Raw genomic sequence first — 24,706 nt, forward strand, 5'->3', positions numbered from 1 at the left:
ACCTCCAAAAGGAGTTTAACCTGCCCAAGAACCGCCTAATCTGTGACATGCCCACCAGCTGGAACTCAACGTTGGCCATGCTGCAGCGGCTGCACACGCAGCAGAGGGCCATCAATGAGTACCTGTGCGACTATGGCACCAGGACAGGGTCAGGGGAGCTTGGTTTTTTTTCCCCACGCCAGTGGGCCATGAACAGGGATGCATGCACTGTCCTGTCACCATTCGAGGAGGCCACGAGGATGGTGAGCAGTGACAGTGCATGCATCAGTGACACTGTCCCCCTTGTCCACCTGTTGGAGCACACGCTGCGTGGAATAATGGACAGGGCACTTGAGGCAGAACAGAGGCAGGAAGAGGAGGACTTCCTTAGCTCTCAAGGCCCCCTTTATCCAGACAGTGTTCCTGCGTGCGCGCCGATCACACAGGAAGAGGACGAGGAGGAAGAGGAGGAGGAGGAAGATTGTGTCAGTATGGAGGTGGAGCCTGGCACTCAGCATCAGCAGCAGTCTTTAAGGGATCAGTCCCATGAAACACATGGACTTGTACGTGGCTGGGAGGAGGTGGCTACGGACCATGTCGTTCTTAGTGACCCAGAGGACTCCGGACCGAATGCCTCAGCAAACCTACGCTGCATGGCCTCCCTGATCCTGCAAAGCCTGCGTAAGGATCCTCGTATTCGTGGTATCAAGGAGAAGGACCAATACTGGCTGGCAACCCTCCTTGATCCACGTTACAAGGGTAAGGTTGCGGACCTTATCTTGCCATCGCAGAGGGAGCAGAGGATGAAACATCTTCGGGAGGCCTTGCAGAAAGGTCTGTGCAACGCGTTCCCAGAGACTGGGAGGTTACAAACTCCTGTTTCTGGACAACGTGTTGCTGAGGCTTCGGTCAGTCAAAGAAGGAGCGGTGGAGAAGGTGGCCGTCTGACCGATGCGTTCAGACAATTTTTTGGTCCGCAGCCCCAAGGTATGATCGGTTCCAGCAACCATCGCCAGCGTCTGTTTTACATGGTGCAGGAATACCTAGGGGCAAGATCAGACTTGGACACCTTTCCCACCGAAAATCCTCTGGGTTACTGGGTCTTGAGGATGGATCACTGGCCAGAGCTTGCACAGTATGCAATTGAGCTACTGGCCTGTCCTGCATCCAGCGTTCTTTCGGAACGCACATTCAGTGCTGCTGGAGGCGTGGTAACCGATCACAGGGTGCGTCTGTCCACCGACTCGGTCGATCGGCTGACCTTCATAAAAATGAATGAGTCTTGGATCACCACCAGCTACCAAGCACCTGATGCTGATGTAACCGAATAATTTTTTTTGAAATCTCAGATCCCTTCAAAGACTGCCTATGCTGATGCTGAGTGACTATCCCTGAGTAATTATCCTCTTCCTCCTCAATCATCACGCTGATAGCTTGTAAGAACATTTTTGGTTCTGGGCGCCACCACCAGTGCCTAAGGCACAATTTTTCAGCCCCTGTTTAACAGGGGCGTGTAATTACAATTTTTGATGTAATACTTTGCAGCAGGGCTCGTTCCTGCATTCCAACTAGAGTGTCTGTGAGGGGTTGCAGTGTTGTGGCACCAGCACCAGTGCCTAAGGCCCAATTTTTCTGCCCCTGTCTAACAGGGGCGTGTAATTACAATTTTTGATGCAATACTTTGCAGCAGGGCTCGTTCCTGCGTTCCAACTAGAGTGTCTGTGAGGGGTTGCAGTGTTGTGGCACCAGCACCAGTGCCTAAGGCCCAATTTTTCTGCCCCTGTCTAACAGGGGCGTGTAATTACAATTTTTGATGCAATACTTTGCAGCAGGGCTCGTTCCTGCGTTCCAACTAGAGTGTCTGTGAGGGGTTGCAGTGTTGTGGCACCAGCACCAGTGCCTAAGGCCCAATTTTTCTGCCCCTGTCTAACAGGGGCGTGTAATTACAATTTTTGAAGCAATACTTTGCAGCAGGGCTCGTTCCTGCGTTCCAACTAGAGTGTCTGTGAGGGGTTGCAGTGTTGTGGCACCAGCACCAGTGCCTAAGGCCTAATTTTTCAGCTCCTGTTCAACAGGGGCATGTAATTACAATTCTTGATCTAATATTTCACAGCAGGGCCCTGTGAGGGCTTACAGTGTTGTGGCCACAGCAACACCTAAGGCCCAAATTTCTGCTGAGTATATAGGGCAGGACCCTACTTTCAAACATCTAACTTACAAACGACTCCTACTTGCAAACGGAAGGAGACAACAGGAAGTGAGATGAAATCTACCCCTAGGAAGGGAAATTCTTTCCTGTAAGAGTTAATATGGGAAAACAATTTCTCCTTTCCACTGATGCTTTCCAATCCTTGTTCCACAAAAAAACCCAAATTTTCAAAAAACATTTTTCATTGGGACAAAAAAGTGAGGTGAAATCTTCTGAAGAGGAGGAAAGACAGCAAAACAAATGTCACAGGGGTGATAACCCTTCCCTATGTTTTCCAAAAAGCTTAGAAAAGATTTTTTGGCTGGAGCTAAACACGTTAAAAATGTTCAAAATTACAAACAGATTCTACTTAACAACAAACCTACAGTCCCTGTCTTGTTTGCACCGCCTGTATACTGCTGTTCAGAGTATATAGGGCCTGGTGGCCCCACACCTTTCCTTATTTTAATTTGGGTGCGGGGTTCCCCTTAATATCCATACAAGACCCAAAGGGCCTGGTAATGGACTGGGGGGTACCCATGCCGTTTGTCTCACTGATTTTCATCCATATTGCCATGACCCGACATGACATTAAACCCGCAAGCAGTTTTAAATGAGATTTTTTCCTTTAAAAATGACATTTGGTGCAGGGACTGTTCTAAACATGGGAAACACGCGTCACTTTACAGGCATACTATAGACACCCCCCAGGTACGATATTTAAAGGAATATTTCACTTTTTTTTTTTTACTTTAAGCATCATTAAAATCACTGCTCCCGAAAAAACGGCCGTTTTTAAAAGTTTTTTTTGCATTGATACATGTTCCCTGGGGTAGGACCCGGGTCCCCAAACCCTTTTTAGGACAATACCATGCAAATTAGCCTTTAAAATGAGCACTTTTGATTTCGAACGTTCGAGTCCCATAGACGTCAATGGGGTTCTAACGTTCGTGCGAACTTTCGGTCCGTTCGCGGGTTCTGGTGCGAACCGAACCGGGGGGTGTTCGGCTCATCCCTAGTCAGAATCATTAGTAGTGGCATTTTGGAGGCGTGGTGGCGGAACAACCTCCAACACTACTGCACCTTGTCCTGCATCCTTCCCAGCTGCCAGCAGAGTCACCCAATGCGCCGTGAAACTTAGGTAACGTCCCTGTCCATGCCTGCTGGACCATGAGTCGGCGGTTATATGCACCTTACCGCTGACTGCCCTGTCCAGCGAGGCATGGACATTACCTTCCACATGCTGGTAGAGAGCCGGAATCGCCTTCCGTGAGAAAAAGTGGCGCTTGGGTACCTGCCACTGAGGAACCGCACATTCCACAAACTCACGGAAGGGGGCAGAGTCTACCAGCTGAAAAGGTAGCAGTTGAAGTGCTAGCAATTTTGCCAAGCTAGCATTCAACCGCTGGGCATGTGGATGGCTGGGAGCAAACTTCTTTTGGCGGTGCAGCAGCTGGGGCAGGGAAATTTGCCTGGTACAATCTGACGTCGGTGTACCGAAAGCAGATTGCCCACAAGTACTTGGCTGTGACACACCTAATTCTACACCTTCATTCCTCTCAGTGCAGGTCTCAGAGAGGACTGAAGGTATAGTGGGGGTGGAGATCTCAGCTGATGAGGAGCAAGGAGAGGTCCTCTTTGTTCTTTGGTGTGGATCTTTTAGATACGCTTGCCAACGAACTGCATGGCAGGTCAACATATGTCTGGTCAAGCATGTGGTGCCCAAATGGGAGATGTTTTGGCCACGCGAGATACGCTTGAGACATATGTTGCAAAAAGCAGCGGTGCGATCTGATGTACTCATCTCAAAAAAGGCCCACACCAAAGAACTTTTGGAATAACGCGCAGAGACAGCAGCGCCCTGCACATGCTTAGTGTGCTGCCCTTAGGCTGACCCCTGGAGGGAATCCTGCCTCATTGGTGATGTGCCTCCTCCTCCTCCTCTCTCCTAGCAGGCACCCACGTTGAGTCAGTGACCTCATCATCCCCTCCCTCCTCATCACTGGAGCAAACCTGGCAGTATGCTGCAGCAGGGGGAGCATGACTGCCAGATTGCTGTCCTTCTTGGGCACCCCCTCTGTCCGTGCTCACATTACTGCCTTCATCTAGCTCAGTATCATCATCAGAGCCTTCTAAACGCTGGGCATCCTCCTGGAGCATGTACCCAACACTGTGGTCAAACAGTTCGAGGGACTCCTCAGGAGGACATGGTGGAGCTACGGAAGGAGTCACTGATGCCATTAAGCCGAGGGAAGAGGCTGCGTTGGCAGCTGCTTTGCCAGACAAAGTACCCTGAGCATGGGTGAGAGAGGATGAGGACGGCTTGGTCATCCACTCGACCAAGTCTTCCGCATGTTGCGGCTCAACATGGCCAGCTGCCGGAAAAAAAGGCCAAGCGTGTCCCACGGCCACGTGCTGATGAGGATGCACCGTCTCCACTACCAGCACTGTTGCCTCTAGACACAGAGCCTGCTTGCCCTCTTTTATTGGCTTGTGACTGTCTGCCTCTCTTTGTTGGCCTTCCAGACATACTAATGGCCTGCACTGAGATGTAGCGGCACTAAGCTGGGATATATATATATATATATATATATATATATATATATATATATATATATATATATATTGATACTGCAGCTAGCAAAATCAACTGCCTGCCTGTAGTATGAGAACACCACCAATCTACTACAGGTAGCTTTAGATAAACACTGTGCAGAGGTCGTACTACACTAACTTGTAGCTTTAGCTGACCACTGTGCAGAGGACGCACTACACCAACGTTAAAATAATGTAGCTGCCTGCGGTAGTGATGGGATCAGGAAAACACCACCAACCTTCTACAGATAGCTTTAGCTGAACACTGTGCAGAGGATGCACTACACTAACGTTAAAATAATGTAGCTGCCTGCAGTATCGATAGGATCAGGAAAACACCACCAACCTTCCACAGGTAGCTTTAGCTGAACACTGTGAAGAGGACGCACTACACTAACCTTAAAATAATGTGGCTGCCTGTGGTAGTGATAGGATCAGGAAAACACCACCAACCTTCTACAGGTAGCTTTAGCTGAACACTGTGCAGAGGTCGCACTACACTAACTTGTAGCTTTAGCTGAACACTGTTCAGAGGACGCACTACACTAACTTGTAGCTTTAGCTGAACACTGTGCAGAGGTCGCACTACACTAACTTGTAGCTTTAGCTGAACACTGTGCAGAGGTCACACTGAACTAACTTGTAGCTTTAGCTGAACACTATGAGGAGGACGCACTACACTAACTGTAAATAGTCTAGCTGCCTGACTGTGGTAGTAATAGGATCAGAAGAACACCAGCAATTTTCTTCAGGTAGCTGTAAATACTGTAACAACACAAGCCTGCCTGTCAGTAGGAAGATAATAACAGGAATGGATCTAGCTAAACTGAATACAGTGTATATATATATATATATATATATATATATATATATATATATATATATATATATATATATACAACACCTGGGATGCATATATATATATATATACACAATACACTGTAAGTGCAGCTAACTGACTGACTATCCTGCCTAATCTATCTAACTTAAATCAAATGACACTGTCTCTCTGTCTCTGTTTCTCAACGGCGGAACACACACTACACAGGGCTGCCGTGCAGGCGGCCTTATATAGTGTGGGGCGTGTACTAAACCCCCTGAGCCATAATTGGCCAAAGCCATCCTGGCTTTGGCCAATTACAGCTCTCTCTACAGATGGCGCTGTGATTGGCCAAGCATGCGGGTCACAGTGCATGCTTGGCCAATCATCAGCCAGCAATGCACTGCAATGCCGCAGTGAATTATGGGCCGTGACGCGCCACACGAATTTGGTGTGAATGGCCCATATCGTTCGCAGTTCGGCGATCGGGCGAACAGACGATGTTCGAACACGAAGCTCATCCCTACTCATAAGCTGCACTAATGGGCACCGATGAGGCGGCACTGATGGGCACCAAAGAGGTGGCACTGATGAGGTGGCACTGATAAGGTGGCACTGATGAGGAGGCACTTATATGCAGTAGTGATGGGCACTCATATGTAGCACTGATGGGCACCTATAGGCAGCACTGATGGGCACCGATAGGCAGCACTGATCGGCACTGATAGGCAGCACTGATCGGCACTGATGAAGAGTAGGGATGGCCTTTATGTTCAGGTCGAACATGAGTTCGACTTGAACATTGGCTGTTCGCCAGTTCGCCGAACAGCGAACAATTTGGGGTGTTCGCGGCAAATTCGAAAGCCGCTGAACACCCTTTAAAAGTCTATGGGAGAAATCAAAAGTGCTAATTTTAAAGGCTTATTTGCATGGCGTGTGGTCCCCCCAAAAATCCATACCAGACCCTGGTATAAAAGAGGAACCGCACCAGGCCACATGCCCTCAACATTGGGAGGGTGCTTTGAGGTAGCCCCCTAAAACACCTTGTCCGCATGTTGATGGGGAGAAGGGCCTCATCTCTACAACCCTTGCCCGGTGGTTTTGAGGGTCTGCGGGCAGGGGGCTCATCGGAATCTGGAAGCCCCCTTTAACAAAGGGACCCCCAGATCCTGGCCCCCCCCTGTGTGAATTGGTAATGGGGTACAAATGTACCCCTATCATTTCACAAAAAAGTGTCAAAAAGGTTAAAAAACACAAGAGACGGTTTTTGACAAGTCCTTTAATTTCTTCTTCTTTCCGCTTCTTCTTCCATCTTCTTTCTTCTGGTGTTCCTTCGGTGTTCTTCTTCCTCCATCTGCTTCTTCATCTTCTTCTTCTCTTTATCTTCTTCCTCCACTCTTCTCGTCCCGCATCTTCCTCCAGGCTTCTTCTCCGCTCCGTCCGCACGATCCGCCTCAGTGGGAGTCTTCCGCCGTGTGACGCTTTGGTTCTTCTGACATTTCTTATGTAACGGAGGGCTGGGCCGGCACTAGCTCTAGCACTTTTAAATGACTTTTTTTCCCCAACAATTCATTATAGCCGGCACTAGCTCTAGCACTTTTAAATTACTTTTTTCCCTTTAGAAATGTAATTTTGCTGTCAGACTGTTCTAAACATGGGAAACATGCGCCCCTTTACAGGAATATTATAGACACCCCCCAGGTACGAAATTTAAAGGAATATTACACTTTTATTGTTTCACTTTAAGCATTATTAAAATCGCTGCTTCCGAAAAAACGGCCGTTTTTTAAACTTCTTTTTGCATTGATACATGTCCCCTGGGGCAGGACCCGGGTCCCCAAACACTTTTTAAGACAATACCATGCATATAAGCCTTTAAAATTAGCACTTTTGATTTTTCATGTTCGTGTCCCATAGACTTTAACGGTGTTCACGTGTTCAAAGAATGTTTTGCCTGTTTGCATGTTCTGGTGCAAGCGTTGATAGGCGGCACTAATATGCAGCACTGGTGGGCACTGATTGGCTGCAATGATATGCAGCACTGGCGGGCACTGATAGGCAGCACTGATGGGTGGCACTGATGGGCACTAATAGATGGCAGTGATAGGCAGCACTGATGAGGAGGCACTGACAGTCATTACTGATGGGCACAAATTGGCATCTGCGAAGGGCACTGACATGTGTTACTGATGGGCACAGATTAGCATTTTGATGGGCACTGATTGACACTTTAATGGGCACTGATTGGCATTTTGGTGGGCACTAATAGGCATTTGGTGGGCACTTATTGGCATTTTGGTCGACACCTCTGATGGGGGCTGCGCTGATAAAATAAATATAAAAATAATTATTAACACAGACCCCCCCCTGTCAGGAGAGCCGCCGATCGGCTCTCCCTGTCAGCACGAACAGAGGAAAGCCATTTACCAACACATCTTGGTTACTGCTGTGATCAGCTGTGATTGGTCACAGCTGATCACATGGTTAAGAGCCTACATCATAGGCTCTTTACCACGATCGGAGATGCGGTGCATCAGAGTGACACACAGCACCACCGATCGCCTCACTGCATGCCCCCGGGGGCATGCATGAGCAGCTTATCCTGCTGGACGTCATATGACGCCCAGTTGAAATAATGTAGCCACATTGCAGATGTAAATCTGCAATAGGGTAGGCGGGAGTTGGTTAAGCAACATTTAAAGTATGTGAATGATAACTTGTTCGATGTTCACTCATATCTTTCAATACCATTGCATGGCTTTGTAGGGGCATAGAAAAATTCTTGTCACTGGTGACACTTTTTTGTCCTGATGGGCCTCAAACATATGGGAACTGCCTCATGTCGGTTTTCAAAGTTCCAAAAGACGTCAAACTTTTTAAAATTACATCATCAAAACTCATGCGGTTGCATGTTTGGCAAACATCTGCTTCCGCGATTTCAGTCAAATGAAAAGATAATTTTTCTAAATGTAACTCAATTAGAATATGGAAATGCACATACCTTAAAATATTTTGTCTAGATTACTCAACATTATACATTATTTTTGTAAATGTAAAAGGTGTGTTTTAAGAACTAATGAAAATTAAGTAAAGTATTTAAAATATCAAAGTAAATTAATTAACATTTATTTATTTGTTGAAAATGATAACATTTTTATGGTAAAATTACAAGGCAATAGAATCATTTTTATCAGTGTGTACAATGATCCTAAAGCGAGGTTGAGAATCAATAACACTCTATCTTCCTTTTTTTCATTGTCTAAAGGGACTAGACAGGGATGCCCTCTATCCCCACTATTGTTTGCTTTGGCAATAGAGCCTTTGGCTTTTGCCATTAGACAATCAGAAGGGATAGTTGGGTTTCGCCGTTCAGAAAGGGAGGACAAAATAGCCCTATATGCAGATGATTCTCTTATTTTCCTGGGAGATACCTCAAATTCTTTAGTAGAACTCATGAGACTTTTCTCTACTTTTGTAAAGAGAAAACAAATCAGCGCAATAAAATGACTCCAATATATATAAGCTGCTGAACACCTAGGGTCAATATTCAAATCCCTAAAATAAAAATGTAAAAAAAGACAGTGCAGCGCTAAACAGTCCATGAATTTTAAAAAAGAAGCAATCCGTGAGGTTCTTCAGTGAACAACAGATAAAATCATGCAAGTGACTTAGTGGAAAAACGGAATCTCCACCAATGGTAAGAATGGAAGCTCACCTCACTGCGTGGACCCTTTGGTTATAGAGGGTCAGACACACTTTCCCACTCAGGGTATAAAATGATGTATCAGCAAGCCAATCCTGGAAGATCCCCTCTTGGATCAAATTAAAGATCAGCAATCTCCACTCCAAAGCCACATGAATCATGCAAGTAAAAAGCAATACATAGTGCTCTCCGCAGAAAATGAAATTTAATGATAATAAAACAGTTCAGTTCATCACTGAAGAACCTCACGGATTGTGTCTTTTTTAAAATTAATAGACTAGCGCTGCACTGTCTTGTTTACATTTTTATTTTAGGGATTTGAATATTGACCCTAGGTGTTCAGCAGCTTATATATATTGGGGTCATTTTATTGCACTAATTTGTTTTCTCTTTACATTTCTGTTCGGACGGACGGAAGTCATGTGACGTCACCCGCGGCCATCATTGATCTTGTACACACGCTGTTTTACCAGGCACTTGGTTTGAAGTGCCATTTTTGTAAGTTTTATTTTGTTTTATTATCATTAAATTCCATTTTCCGCGGAGAGCACTATGTATTGCTTTTTACTTGCATGATTCATGTTGCTTTGGAGTGGAGATTGCTGATCTTTAATTCGATCCAAGAGGGGATCAATCTCCAAGAGGATTGGCTTGCTGATCATTCTATATCCTGAGCGGGAAAGTGTGTCTGACCCTCTATAACCAAAGGGACCACGCAGTGAGATGAGCTGCCATTCTTACCATTGGTGGAGATTCCGTTTTTCCACAAAGTCACTTGCATGATTTTATCTGTAGTTCATCACTGAAGAACCTCATGGACTGCTTCTTTTTTAAAAATCATGGACTGTTTAGCGCTGCACTGTCTTTTTTACATTTTCTCTACTTTTGGGCAATTCTCCAGCTTTCACATCAATTGGGAGAAATCAATATTGCTGCCATTAGATGATTTGGAAACTTCTTTACCAGACCAAGCCTCTCAAATACAAATTAAGTATACAGTTAGATATCTGGGGGTTGAAATAACCTGGAATATAAAGAATTACTGTATATTGATTTGAATCTTAACCACTTGCTGACCGCTGCACGGCGATATACGTCGGCACAATGGTAGCGGTGGGCAAATGGGCATACCTGTATGTCCCCTTTAAGAGCTGGGGATAGCAGGCACGTGCGCCCACTGCGTATAGCGTGACCGGGCCTGCGGGACCGGCAGACTCGATAAAAAAATAAAAATGCCATAAAACTATCCCCTATTTTGCAGACGCTATAACTTTTGCACAAACCAATCAATATACGCTTATTGCATTTTTTTTTACCAAAAATATGTAGAAGAATACATATCAGCCTAAACTGAGGAAAAAAATATTTTTTTATATATTTTTGGGGGATATTTATTATAGCAAAAAGTAAAAAATAATGTGTTTTTTCAAAATTAAAGCTTTTTTTTGTTTATAGCGCAAAAAATAAAAACTGCAGAGGTGATCAAATACCACCAAAAGAAAGCTCTATTTGTGGGGAAAAAAAGGACGTCAATTTTCTTTAAGTGCAATGTCGCACGACTGCGTAATTGTCAGTTAAAGCGACGCAGTGCTGGATCGCAAAAAGTGCTCTGGTCAGGAAGGGGGTAAAATCTTCCGGGGCTGAAGTGGTTAAACCACTAAACTGTAAAGTTTAGTGGGTTAGTGGAAGTAAACTTCCATTGACAGTGATTGGCAAAGCCAATCTTATTAAAATGATCTGGACCCCGCAATTACTTTATATCTTCCAATAACTCCCCTATTTGGATTACAACATATTGTTTTAGGAAGGTGGTATATCTTTTTAGAGAACTTATCTGGTGGAAAAAACAACCTCGCAATAAATTAAATACTTTAATGTTAGCTAAAGACGCAGGGGGGCTTGCTATTTCACATGTAAAAAGTTACTTTCTAGCTTCACAGTTACAACATTTTTTTGGCTGGACGGTGGTGTCGGAACTCGACCCCATACAGGGCCTGTTATTACCCTTATTTAGGGCATACCCATTAATATCCTATTGGAGACAAGAAATTTACTATGGGATAAAAGGTTTCTAACAGGTAAACTATTTGATAAAGTTTGGCAGGAAATAAAAAATATTACAAACGTTACCGGGTATACTTGTTATACTCCAATATGGAATTATTCTAGATGTGAAGAACTGATGAAATTAGAAGGGTTTGATCCATGGGAAAAAGTTGTGTTGAGGTATATGCCGCAATTATCCCAGAACAATATATTAAAAACCTTTACTCAACTAACTGAGGAATATCCCAAAGCAAAGATTCTTTAAATACTTTCAGCTTAGACATGCTATAAAGACGCATTCCTTTGAATCAAAATGTAGTAAATCTAGGATAATCTCATTTCTGGATATAAAAGAATCTAAGCAGGGTCTTATATATGGGGTTTTGTATAATAAGTTCCAAGAATCAGTAGCCATTCCATCAAGGACACAATGGGCACGAGACTTGGGGCCTATGCCTGATGATCAATGGACGATGGCATTATCCACAGTCCCTATTGTTTCCTTATCCTCCAAGCAAAAACAAACCCAACCATTTATTTTACATAGAACCTATCATACACCAGAGAAGTTATTTAAATGGCAACATAGAGATACCTCCCTATGTCCTAGATGTAACAGGGGACCTGCGAATTTAATACACATGTTATGGAGATGCTACAAACTCCACTGTTATTGGTAGGGGGTAGTTTAGACCATTAATGATGTGTTTGGAACAAAATTACCCATAGATCCAGGCATTTGCCTGTTAAATATGATAGAGCAATCTAGGAATGAAAGTGGATATCAACATACCCTCCAACAATACAAATAAAGGAAAGTATGATAAAAGAAAAATATATTTTTCTACATAGAGGCTGTCTAGGGAAATTTTAGAATATCGGGAAGAGATGGTTGGTTGTTCTTGAGTTTGATACGGGAAAAGATATATAAAATGTAGAGGGGGAAGAATGCTTTCGATAATTTTTTTATAATTATTGTTATAATAAAAAAAAAATGGTGGTTGCATGTTTTTTGTTTTTTCTTTCTCTCTATGTGTGTATTTTTTAGGATTGTATTATGTACTTGGAGTGTTTGTATGTATTGTATGTTCAATTTTTTTATTATAAAATAATAAAAAGATACTGGACTTAAAAAAAAAAAAAAGTCCAAACTCCAACTTACTCATGACTGGTGGGAAAGCAGGTGTCCCAAAGAATGGAGTCATGGGGCCTAACTGTTTAGACACGGTACCAGTGGAGATCAGTCGATCCCGTATTTCAAGTGTCTGGCGAGTAAGATCGGCCAAAGGAGACATATCTTTATGACTAATCGCAGGAGTTCATGGTAGAGCACATAGCTCAATCAGATTTAAGTCCCCATCTAGTTGGAGCCATAGTTTGGTTGTAGTATGGTGCAACCAGTCCACCAGACGTGTGAGTACCTTTGTGGTATAGAGAAGCATCTCGGACACAAGCTCCCCCGGCTTTTGGGAGAGATAAGGTATCATGTTTTATCCTGGGACGAGACCACCCAAATAAAATTAGAGAACAATCAACTAACCTTTCTAAAGTATGAGGTCGGTATGTAGATGGGGATTGTTTAAATAAATAGAGAAACCGGGGGAGGACATCCATTTTCAGTGCATTAAATCTGCCCAACCAAGAGAGCCGTTGGTGGCATAAGATGACAAATCTGCCTGAGTTTTAAGCAGAAGGGGAGTGAAGTTCGCCAAAAAGAGCCGGGATGCGTGTGTTGGGAGGTTGATTCCCAGGTAGCGAATAGAAGTGGAGCCAGTCTTGAAAGGGAATGAGAATGAAAGTTGTTTTAAGGCCGCCCCTGACAATGAGATATTGAGGATTTCTGACTTGCTGTGGTTCACCTTAAAGTTGCTCATTATTCAGAATTCCTCAAAGTCCTGAATGATGTAGGGCAGAGACAAATGGGGCTGGGTCACAAACATTAGCAAGTCATCTGCGAAGAGGGCAAGTTTGGTGTGCACAGGGCCTGTCGTAATAACCCTTAGGGTTGTTCCGCAGGGCTATGACTAAGTGTTCCATAGTAAGGACATAGAGGAGGGGAGACAGAGGGCATCCTTTTGTGTCCCATTATGGATATGGAATGCAGGGGACAATGAACCATTTATCCGGATCCTGACAGATGGAGAGGAATGGAGGGACATTATTCTGGATAACATTTGGGGACCCAGTCCTATCTGCTGTAAGGATAATCAAAGAAATTGCCAGTCTACTCGGTCGAATGCTTTCTCTGCATCAACCGTCAAGAGACAAAGAGGGATATTATGTAAAAGGGCATAGTCAGCTAGGAGAAGGGTTTTCAGGGCATTTTCCCTGGCTTCACGTCCACTCAAAAACCCAACCTGGTCTAAGTGTGTCAAGCTGGTAAATAGGGGATGCAGTCTATTAGTCAGCACCTTGGCAAATACTTTCAGGTCAACTCCTATCAGGGAAATAGGCCTATAATTTGAACACAAAGGTCTTTATCTGGCTTTGGGATGAGAGAGATATGAACTTCTAGTGTTTGTGGAGGGAATACGGAGCCGTCGCACAAAGAATTAAAACACTTTTGTTAAAAAGGGAGTGAGGAGGGGGCTGAAAAGTTTATAGAGTTTAGGGGTAAAGCCATCTGGAACCGCACTCTTGCCAGATGGGGTGGCAGCAATGGTTAAGGCATCTTCATCCTCAGTGATGGGCCCTTCCAGATCAGTGATAGTATCACCATCCAGGGTAGGTAATACAGTCTTTGCAACATAGGATGCCTTACTCTCTGGAGAAGGTCCGGAGGGTGTAGCAGCAGGGATATTGTACAGAGCTTGGTAGGATGCAAAAAACAGGCCAGTGGTCTACCACATTTGTCTTGCAGTTTATATCGGTGAAGAACAATTTTATATGCATGTGTGTGAATTGTATAAGTCCCTGAGCTAGCCGCAGAAACCTCAGTGAGAGTTTCTACAGTAGAAGAGCCTTTGTGAGTGGTTTGCAAATTCCCACGTTTTTGAACTGCAGCCACTATGGCAGCTGAGCGCTCCTTTTTCAGATGAGCCCCAATTTTAATAAAATTGCCTCGTAAGACAGCCTTGAATGCCTCCCACTGGATGGGTAGGGGGGTGGCGTCTGTAGCATGGTCTGTAAAGAAATGGGATATGGTGTCCGAGACCCATGTGACATTCTCAAGTAATGAGTCGTTTAGGCGCATGTCCATTCCCTTACTGGAGTGGAGGGGATCGAAAAAGTCAGATAGATGGGAGAGTAATCAGGCCAGATCATGGAGTCAATTTCACATTCGGGAGACCAGTCTAAACAGCTATGATCAGTCAGAAATTAGTCTATGTGACTGTAGGACTGATGTGCATGAGAGAAGTGAGTATAATTGTGTGATGTAGGGTACAATACCTTCCACACATCGATCAGCTAAAGATTATAGATAGCATGCTTTAGAGCCAGAAGTTTTGGGAAAGATATTGAAAATCGTGAGGTTGAGGAATCGAGGAGTCCAATGGGGTATTGAAGTCCCCACCAAGGATGAGCTTACCCTCCATGAAGCCGGCTAAAATTTGAAGGTATCTCAAAGCTGATGGGATTTGGTTAACGTTCGGCAGGTAATTGTTAGCAAAAGTGAATTTAGTCCCCCACAATGAAAACTTCACAAAGCGATACCTTACCTGTTGATCCGACATGTGGTCAAGTATTTCTATAGGAAGAGATTTATGGAAAGCAACAGACACTCCTCTGGCTTTCTGTGAGGGTTGGGTACTATGGATCCACCTATTGAAGTATCTGTTAGAGCAGGAGGGGGTGGAGTCAAGTTGGAAGTGCATCTCTTGCAGTAAGAGCACTTGGACTTGATGGTTATGCATTTGATAGAGGATTTGTCCTTGTTTAGGGCAATATTGAGACCATTCACGTTGTAGGAGCAGAATTTTACCAGGGGTGACAGCTCACCGTGTGCGCGCCATGATGGGGTGCAAGGGGAATTAGAATAGGGAGAAAGGAGACATGGAAAGAAGAAGAGGAAAGGAGGGTGGAAGGGGGAAGAAACACCGAAGGAAGGTAGGAAGGAAATAAGGTTAACAAAAAGAAACTCAGGGGAAGGTGTCTGAAAAAACGAAAGCACTCGCAGAAGCGAGGCACTACGTGAGATATCACGTTTGTGGCACAAACGGTGCCAATCCTATTGTGGGAGAGAGGTCGAAGGGAAAGAACCTGAGTTGTGATCCTGACAACATAGCAGGCATAAATGATAAGTAAATAGCACACCCACTATTCAATATAAGGGTAACCGTGAAAGGACAGTCTTGTAATGGTCATCCAAACCGAAACTGCACCTAATCCGGGACGTGGGTGTCCTAATTGTATGAGAACAACCCACTCCCCGGACAGTAGTACAATGACAGGAAAAAGGCAACATGTGAGCTATGGAGGTAAAAACATAGTAAACATGAATGTAGAAAAAGCTGAGCAAGTAAGCGGGCATACGTGACAGAGTGAGGGTTACTGCTGCTCAATCCAATCCAATAGTAGAACTCAGTAATGATAACAACATTGATATTAACCTTGATAAAATACCCAAAGAGAGAGGGAGGTGCACCCACACACAAGTAGAGTAAAAGTGATGATACTCATATAAAACTATAAAAAGAGGTAGTCAATAACTTAAGTAAAGGCAGTTGTCTTACATGGAGAGAAACCCGAAAAAGCAAATGGATCAGTAAAGTTCTTCTGACCTTCCCAAACCCCAGCTAGACAGGTTGTACCAGCAAAGGGCAGGAATAGGTCATATTTGCTATTAGATCTGTGGATCAGGTTATGGTGAATGGAGTAATGCGATTAATTGTGGCCCCAGGAGCTAAGAGAAATGAAGAAGTAGTTTGTGGTGCAAACCTGACAGGCATTAGAGATGGCAGGTGTGATCCCCATAGAGAATGTTCAGTGGGCAAAGCGGGGTCTAATCATGTCTCAATGGGAGGAGACCAGATCAATCCTCATGAGAGGTAGGCCGCCGGGCCCTGTATTCAGTAGGTGCCAATCAGGACCTCAGGCGTCTGCGACACAGAGGAGGGCCGTATCCCAAAGACGGCATACGGTCATCTGGAGGGTCCAACCAGTTTGGAACATCAACTGGGTCTTGCTCAAGGAAAAGGAAAAATTTAGGTAGTTGATCCGGATCTGACAAAATAAATTTGTGGTCATCTCGAGTCACCTTGATGCTAAAGGGATGACCCCAGGTATAGGAAGCACCAGCTTGGCGTATTGGATCCAATAGGGGGCGGACTACTCTCCGCATGTACAATGTGTTGCGAGAGAGGTCTGCGTAAAAGTTAATGGAGGATCCGGCAAACCCCACAGGGCCCATTAGCCAGGCTTTAGGCATGATTTCTTCTCTCAGGGTATAATAGTGAACTCTGCAGAGGACATTGCGAGGGCAGCCACCTCGACCACCCCCCTGGGCCCCCAACTCTATGTACCCCGTCAAGTTCAATGGGTGAAGTTGGCTCTCTTCCCAAAACCTGATTTAGGATAGAGATAACAGTGGCTCTTAGATCTGCGCCTGACATTGTCTCTGGTAACCCTTGGAGTCTAACATTGTTTCTGCGACTTCCGTTCTCCCCATCAACTATGCGGAGTTGGTCGAAACATTTTCATTTCAACCAATTTGAAAATTTACGCTTCGAATAAAAAAAATCAGTAAATTCGAAGAAAATACGAAAATTTCAAATACGAATTCTGAATACGAATTCCGAATACGAATTGAACAAATCAACCTGTCAGAAACCATGAATCAGACTGAGACAGAAGTACAGTTAAATCACACTTATTTAATAATAATACAAAAATGTAAACAGAGTAAACTTAGTCAAAACATAGTCAGAGTTCAGGAACCGGAACGGATAGTCAGACAAGCCAAAACGTCAGGGAGCCAGAGATGAGTGTAGTAGAACAGCAAGTAGGATCTGGAGCCAGAAGGAATGTCAGCCAAGCAAGTCTTTAACAGGAACACAGGAGAGCTTCTTTAGAGATGTGATCAAGGAGAAGGCAGAGATCATCTGGACTGGATGGCTTAAGTAGGCAGGACTGACGAGCAGGATATCATCAACAGGTGAGTCACTGTGGAGAGATAGGAGCTGGCTAATAATCGACAGCTGAGTGGCCAGCTTTGAGAAGGAAAGGCTGAGCCCAGCCCTGACACAACCGAATTGAACTAAACAAAATAACTTGAAATACATTTTTTCGTCATGCATATGTCTAGTTGGCACTGTGCGGAGTAGGTAGTGTTGCATAGTGCCCTGCTGCAGCTCAGCAGGGGAGAGGAACCCGCCCGACATGCGGATCACGGATGTGTGCAGCCTGAAAATCAGCCTGCTATCATTGAGAAGGCACAGAGCTCAGTGCTGCACATCCTCAGCCTTCCATCATCGGCCACACCCCCCTGGCTTTCCTCCTTTCTGATGCTTTGCCAGGCTCTAACTGCAGCTGTCTTCAGTTGTTCTTTTTTTGTGGGTGTTTATACCTTTAGTTTTGCCTTCAGCAAGTGAAATGCATGCTCAATTGGGTTGAGATCAGTTGATTGACTTGGCCATTGCAGAATATTCCGCTTCTTTTCCTTCAAAAGTTCCTGGGTTGCTTTTGAAGTGTGTTTTGGATCATTGTCCATCTGTTCTGTGAAGTGCCGTCCAATTAACTTTGCTGCATTTGGTTGAATCTGGGCTGAGAGTATATCTCTAAACACTGCAGAATTATTCTGGCTGCTTCTGTCTTCTGTCACATCATCAATAAACACCAATGACCCAGTGCCACTGGAAGCCATGCATGCCCATCACTGCCTTCACCACATTTTACAGATGAGAGATGACATTGTGTGCTTTGGATCATGAGCTGTTCCAAGCCTTCCCTACAATTTTTTCTTACTGTAATTCTGGTACAGATTAATCTTAGTTTCATCCACCCAAAGAATACTTTTCCAGAAATGGTCTGGCTTTATTAGATGTTTTTTGGCAAGTCTAATCTGGCTTTTCTATTCTTCAGGCTTATGAGTGGTTTGCACCTTGTGGTGAACCCTCTGTTTTTGCTCTTGTGAAGTCTTCTCTTGATTGATTCCCCCCTCCTGAAGAGTGTGCTTCACTTGTCTGGATGTTGTGAATTAGTTTTTCTTTACAATAGAGAGAATCCTGTGATCATCCACCACTGTTGTCTTCCGTGCACATCCAAGCCTTTTTATGTTGCTGAGCTCACCGGTGCATTCTTCTTTCCTCAGAATGTACCAAACTGTTGATTTGGCCACTCCTAATGTTGCTGCTATCTCTCTGATGGATTTGTTTCATTTTTGAAGCCTTACAAGGACCTGTTTCACTTGCATGGACAGCTCCTTTGAACACATGATGTAGGTTCACAGCAATAGATTCAAAATGCAAATATAGAATAAAATAGAATAAAAAATAAAATAAAATCATACAATACCATATACAAAATCCTTCACCCACAGTTGATCCAGAGGGAGGCGAAAAACCCCAGCAAAGAATGCTCCAATTTGCTACAGCAGGGGAAAAAATCCTTCCTGATTCCCCGAGAGGCAATTGGATTTTCCCTGGATCAACCTTACCTATAAATGTAAGTACCCAGTTATATTATGTACATTTAGGAAAGAATCCAGGCCTTTTTTAAAGCAATCCACTGAGCTGGCCAGAACCACCTCTGGAGGGAGTCTATTCCACATTTTCACAGCTCTTATTGTGAAGAAACCTTTCCGTATTTGGAGATTAAATCTTTTTTCCTCTAGACGTAAAGATTGTCCCCTTGTCCTCTGTGAGGACATTAAAGGGGATAACTCAACATCAAGTTCACTATATGGACCCTTTATGTATTTGTACATGTTGATCATATCCCCCCTTAATCTCCTCTTCTTAAGAGAGACTACATTCTGTTCCTCTAATCTTTCCTCATAGCTGAGCTACTCCATGCCTCTTATCAGTTTGGTTGCCCTTCTCTGCACTTTCTCCAGTTCTCCAATATCCTTTTTGAGAACTGGTGCCCAAAACTGAACTGCATATTTCAGATCAGGTCTTCCTAATGATTTGTACAGGGGCAAAATGATATCTCGCTCTCTGGAGTCCATACCTCTCATAATACAAGAAAGGACTTTGCTCGTTTTTGAAACTGCAGCTTGGCATTGCATGCTATTATTGAGCTTATGATCTACCAAAACCCCCAGATCCTTCTCCACTATTTTTTGGGGTTTGTCCTACCATCTTTTGCAATCTGCCGTTCAATTTGAATTTTTGCATCCTTGATTTCCTTTTTTACATATTCTGTTATAATCTTTGTAACATTTAAATGATAATAGTGTTCCTTCATTTTTATATTTTTTGAGTTTTTTTTTTATTATTTAGTCATTTTAACTTTGGCCGTGAGCCACATAGGTTTTCTTTTTAGCCTTTTAAACTTATTGCCCATGGGAACATACTTTGCAGTAAGTTTCCATACAGTGTTTTTGAAAAATTCCCATTTCTGTTCTGTGTCCATTGATGCCAATATTCCCTCCCAGTCTAAGTCTTGGAGAGCAGCCCTCATCCTTGGAAAATTTGCTCTCTTAAAATTAAATGTTTTTAGATTTCCAGTATGTGTTTGTTGCTTACAGCTAACATTAAATGAAATCATGTTATGGTCACTGCTACCCAGATGTTCTTTTATATGAATATTGGTAAAAAGCTCTGCATGGTTTGAGATTACCAGGTCCAGCTGTGCGTCATTCCTAGTCGGCGCCTCAATAAACTGGTTGATAAAATTGTCTTGTAGTAGGTTTATAATTCTTTGCCCTTTAACTATTCCAGCAGTGCCATTACTGCAGTCAATTTCCGGGTAGTTAAAATCCCCCATTATTATCACTGTCCCAGCCCTTGAAGCCCTTTCCATCTGTGCAAGGAGCTGAGTCTCCACCCCCTTGTTAACACTGGGAGGTCTATAACAACCTCCAATGATAACCTTTGTGGTACGCACACCCATGTATAGTTCCACCCATAATGCTTCAACTCATTACACTCTCCATCAACTAGGTCCTCTTTCACACTCACTTTAACCACTTAAGGACCGAGCTTCTTTCTGGGATGTGTTGTTTACAAGTTAAAAACATTTTTTTTTTGCTAGAAAATTACTTAGAACCCCCAAACATTATATATATTTTTTCTAACACCCTAGAGAATAAAATGGCGGATGTTGCAATACTTTCTGTCACACCATATTTGCGCAGCGGTCTTACAAGTGCACTTTTTTAGGAAATAATACACTTTTTTGAATTAAAAAATAAGACAACAGTAAAGTTGTCCCAATTTTTCTTATATTGTGAAAGATAATGTTATGCTGAGTAAAGTGATACCCAAAATTGTGCCCGCTTGTGGAATGGCGACAAACTTTTACCCTTAAAAATCTCCATAGGCGACCTTTAAAAAATTTTACAGGTTGTATGTTTTGAGTTACAGAGGAGGTCTAAGGCTAGAATTATTGCTCTCACTCTACCGATCGCGGCAAAACCTCACATGTGTGATTTGAACACCATTTTCATATGCAGGTGCTACTCACGCATGCGTTCGCTTCTGCACGTGAGCTCGGCGGGACGGGGCACATTTAAAAAAAAATTTTTTTCTTATTTATTTTACCTTTTATTTTTTTATTTTTACTCTGTTCTTTAAAAAAAAATGTAAACATCCCTTGTAATAGAAAAAAAAGCATGACAGGACCTCTTAAATATGAGATCTGGGGTCAAAAAGACCTCAGATTTCATATTTACACTAAAAAGTAATTAACTTTAAGAGCCTAGGGGCGAAAGTGACATTTTGATGTCGCTTCCGCCCTGCAATGATATGGAGACAGGTGGGGGCCATCTTCCCCTCACTCATCTTCATGTCAAGCCAGGAGAAGGATCCGATCACCTCCGCTGCTACGACTGCTCCGGTAAGCGGCGGAGGGAACCGGAGCATGGTGGGGGGGCCTCTCCCGCCGCTGATAAAAGTGATCTAGCGGCAAATCCGCCGCAGAGACCACTTTTATCTGAAATTGGACCACCTGCTAAAGAAGAGGATATTCCTCTTCAAAGTACCGATGTAAAAAATGCGGCGGGTGGTCCGTAAGTGATTAAGATCATTTTTCACATAGAGACAGACACCATCACCCCTCCATTTTACACTGCCTTTCCGAAAGAGAGCATAGCGAGGAATATTAATAGCCCAGTCATGAAAATACCAACCTTGAATCAACTCCAGACCTTTTACCTGCTTAATTGATGAAGAAATAATGAAGGAGTAGCCCACACCTAGTCATGAAACAGTTTTTGATTCAATTGTCCAATTAACTTTTGAAAAAGGGGGGATGGCTATTCTCAATAGCTGTATTTCCTTAATGCTTCCTCTGATTTGGATGTACACACCCTCAAATTAAACCTGAGAGTGTGCACTTTCAGCCCATATCCATTATATAACTATAGCTTGAATATATTTTGGTAAATACCTGACAAAATCTAAAATTGGGCTTGTGTCCAAATATATATGGACCTGTGTGTGTGTGTGTGTATATGTATATGTATATATATATATATATATATATATATATATATATATATACACACAATTGTTAACAATACAGAACAAATGATAGAAGAACCCTGATGAAACACTGCAATCTAATTCCTTCACTACAACTGAAAAATATAATTTAGCCTCTCTTGGAAGCAAGGATATTATCATAACCTCTGGAATATCAAATCCAAACAACTTAGTCCAGCTGTTCAGCAGATTTAGCAATTCTTGAAAATAACTAATCTTGAAATCCCACTAACATCGAGGAAGGTTTTACGCACTGGTATGAAAAATGTTTAACAGAACTGCTTGGCATAACAAAAAGACAAAATTAAAGTCTAGCCAAAAAAAAAAAAAGGTTATGCATTAGAAAATGATTTTATATGTATGTTAGTGTATTAGTGTATTACATTTTTAACCAACATTTATATGTTAGTTTTTATTAGTGTCAGACTAGTTGAGTCAGCAATTAGCATTGTGTGTCACTATGGGACCATCATAGTGGCTTATCTTATCCTCAAGCTCTCAGTCATTTAGTTTTGCAAAGTTCAAGCAGCATGGTGGTTAGTTCCCTTGCTTTGGAGTGCAGATGTCCCACTTGGACACCATATGCATGGCGTTTGTAGGTTGTCCGTATGTTTACATGAGTTCCTTTATTTTCTATTCCAGGAATCCTTTATTTTCTATTTAAACATATACAGGTAGGCTAATTGGCTTCCACCCAAATTGTGACCCAATTGTGACCTAAATTGAGACTCAGATGTGAGTTTGTGTACATCAGAGATAGGTAACCCTTCAGAGGTGGACTTTTACTTGGACTACATGGAAGAGATCAAACACACACAACAAACCAAGTTTAGCGCTGTCCCCACTATACCTATTCCAACAGTAAATAGTCTGTATGTATATTCTTCGCTTAAGGTGTTGCAGCTCTCCCAAAAGTCCACTGGGTGGTAGACATGGTTCTGAAAATATATAAAGACAAGAGAGAGAGCACGCCAGCCCTAGTGTGTTATCGTTTAATTGATAAGATAAGTGGATAAAAAATGAGGGTTACACTCATAAACATCCAGCGTTAAATGGCATAAACAGCTCCATAATAGCCTCCTCTCCTGGTCTGTAGGGATCAGTTAGCTCACAGCAACTAACAGCTTCCTTGTAACACACACCGCCCAAAGCACTCGCACGGACCAGCCGGCGCTGCCTGACGTCACTCGTGGCCAAGGAGGGGATGCACATTGATGCAGCTGACTCCTCTCGTAAGCTTCATGCAATTGCTAGGACAACATGTTTTGAAGGCGTGGCCTCCTTCTTCAGGTTCCTGGCCCCGAGTGACGTCAGGCAGCATCGGCTGGTCCGTGCGAGTGCTTTGGGCGGTGTGTGTGTTACAAGGAAGCAGGCAGACTGTGCTTACTGAAATACTTTACAACGCTGCTAGTTGCTGTGAGCTAACTGATCCCTACAGACCAGGAGAGGAGGCTATTATGGCGCTGTTTATGCCATTTAACGCTGGATGTTTGTGAGTGCAACCCTCGTTTTTTATCCACTTATCTTATCAATTAAACGATAACACACTAGGGCTGCCGTGCGCTCTCTCTTGTCTTTATATACATGGAAGAGATCACTGGGGTGCCCTTTTAAAAAAAAAGCAAAATTAAAGTGGTTCTAAAGGCAGAAGGTCTTTTATCTTAATACATTCTATTCATTGTGATAAAAAACCTTCTGTTTGCAGCAGTCCCCCCCCAGCCCCCCTAATACATACCTGAGCCCCATCTCGATCCAACGCTGTGCACGAATGCCTCGGCTGTCCGGGACTCGCCCTTCCCATTGCTGTTAATCAAAGTCAATGAGCCAATGAGGTGAGGGGGCAGGGCCAAGCTGCGGCTCCGTGTCTGAATGGACACAGAGCAGCGGCTTGGCTCAGGTGCCCCATAGCAAGCTGCTTGCTGTGGGGGCACTCGGCTGGAGGGAGGGGCCAGGAGTGGCGGCAAGGGACCAGAGAAGAGGAGGATCTGGGCTGCTCTGTGCAAAACCACTGCACAGAGCTTTAATATCACTTTAACTAGCAAGGCCCCAATAAAAAGTAAGAATGGAGGAATCTGTTTGTTTCTTTAATGAAAAAATGAGTCATCTGTGGCCAGCCTTACACTGATGCCCTGTACACACGGTCAGATTTTCCGACAGAAAAAGTGCGATCGGATTATGTTGTCGGAAATTCCATTCGTGTGTGGGCTCCATCGGATTTTTTCCGTCGGAATTTCCAACACACAAAGTTTGGGAGCAGGATATAAAATTTTCCGACAACAAAATCCAATCGTTTAAATTCCGATCGTGTGTACACAAATCCGACGCACAAAGTGCCACACATGCTCAGAATAAATTAGGAGACGAAAGCTATTGGCTACTGCCCCGTTTATAGTCCCGACATACGTGTTTTACGTCACCGCGTTCAGAACGATTGGAGTTTGACAACTTTGTGTGACCGTGTGTATGCAAGACAAGTTTGAGCCAACATCCGTCGGAAAAAATCTGATGGATTTTGTTGTCGGAATGTCCGATCAATATCCGATCGTGTGTACGGGGCATTACACTTACACATTATGAAGAATTCACATAGGTGGTTCTAACCATAAAGCTGAGTTTTATCAGAAACAGGCACAACAATGGGAGAGATTTATTAAAACAGGTGCACACAGAATCTGGTTCAGAATTCTAACCTAAAGAGGAAGTAAACCCTAATGGGTTTTACTTCCTTTTTTGGTCCCTGCAAAGTAAAAGCATAATGTGCTAGTATGCATCGCATACAAGCACATTAT

Source organism: Aquarana catesbeiana, linkage group LG05 (genome assembly GCF_042186555.1).
Source record: "Aquarana catesbeiana isolate 2022-GZ linkage group LG05, ASM4218655v1, whole genome shotgun sequence".
Lineage (NCBI taxonomy): Eukaryota > Metazoa > Chordata > Amphibia > Anura > Ranidae > Aquarana > Aquarana catesbeiana.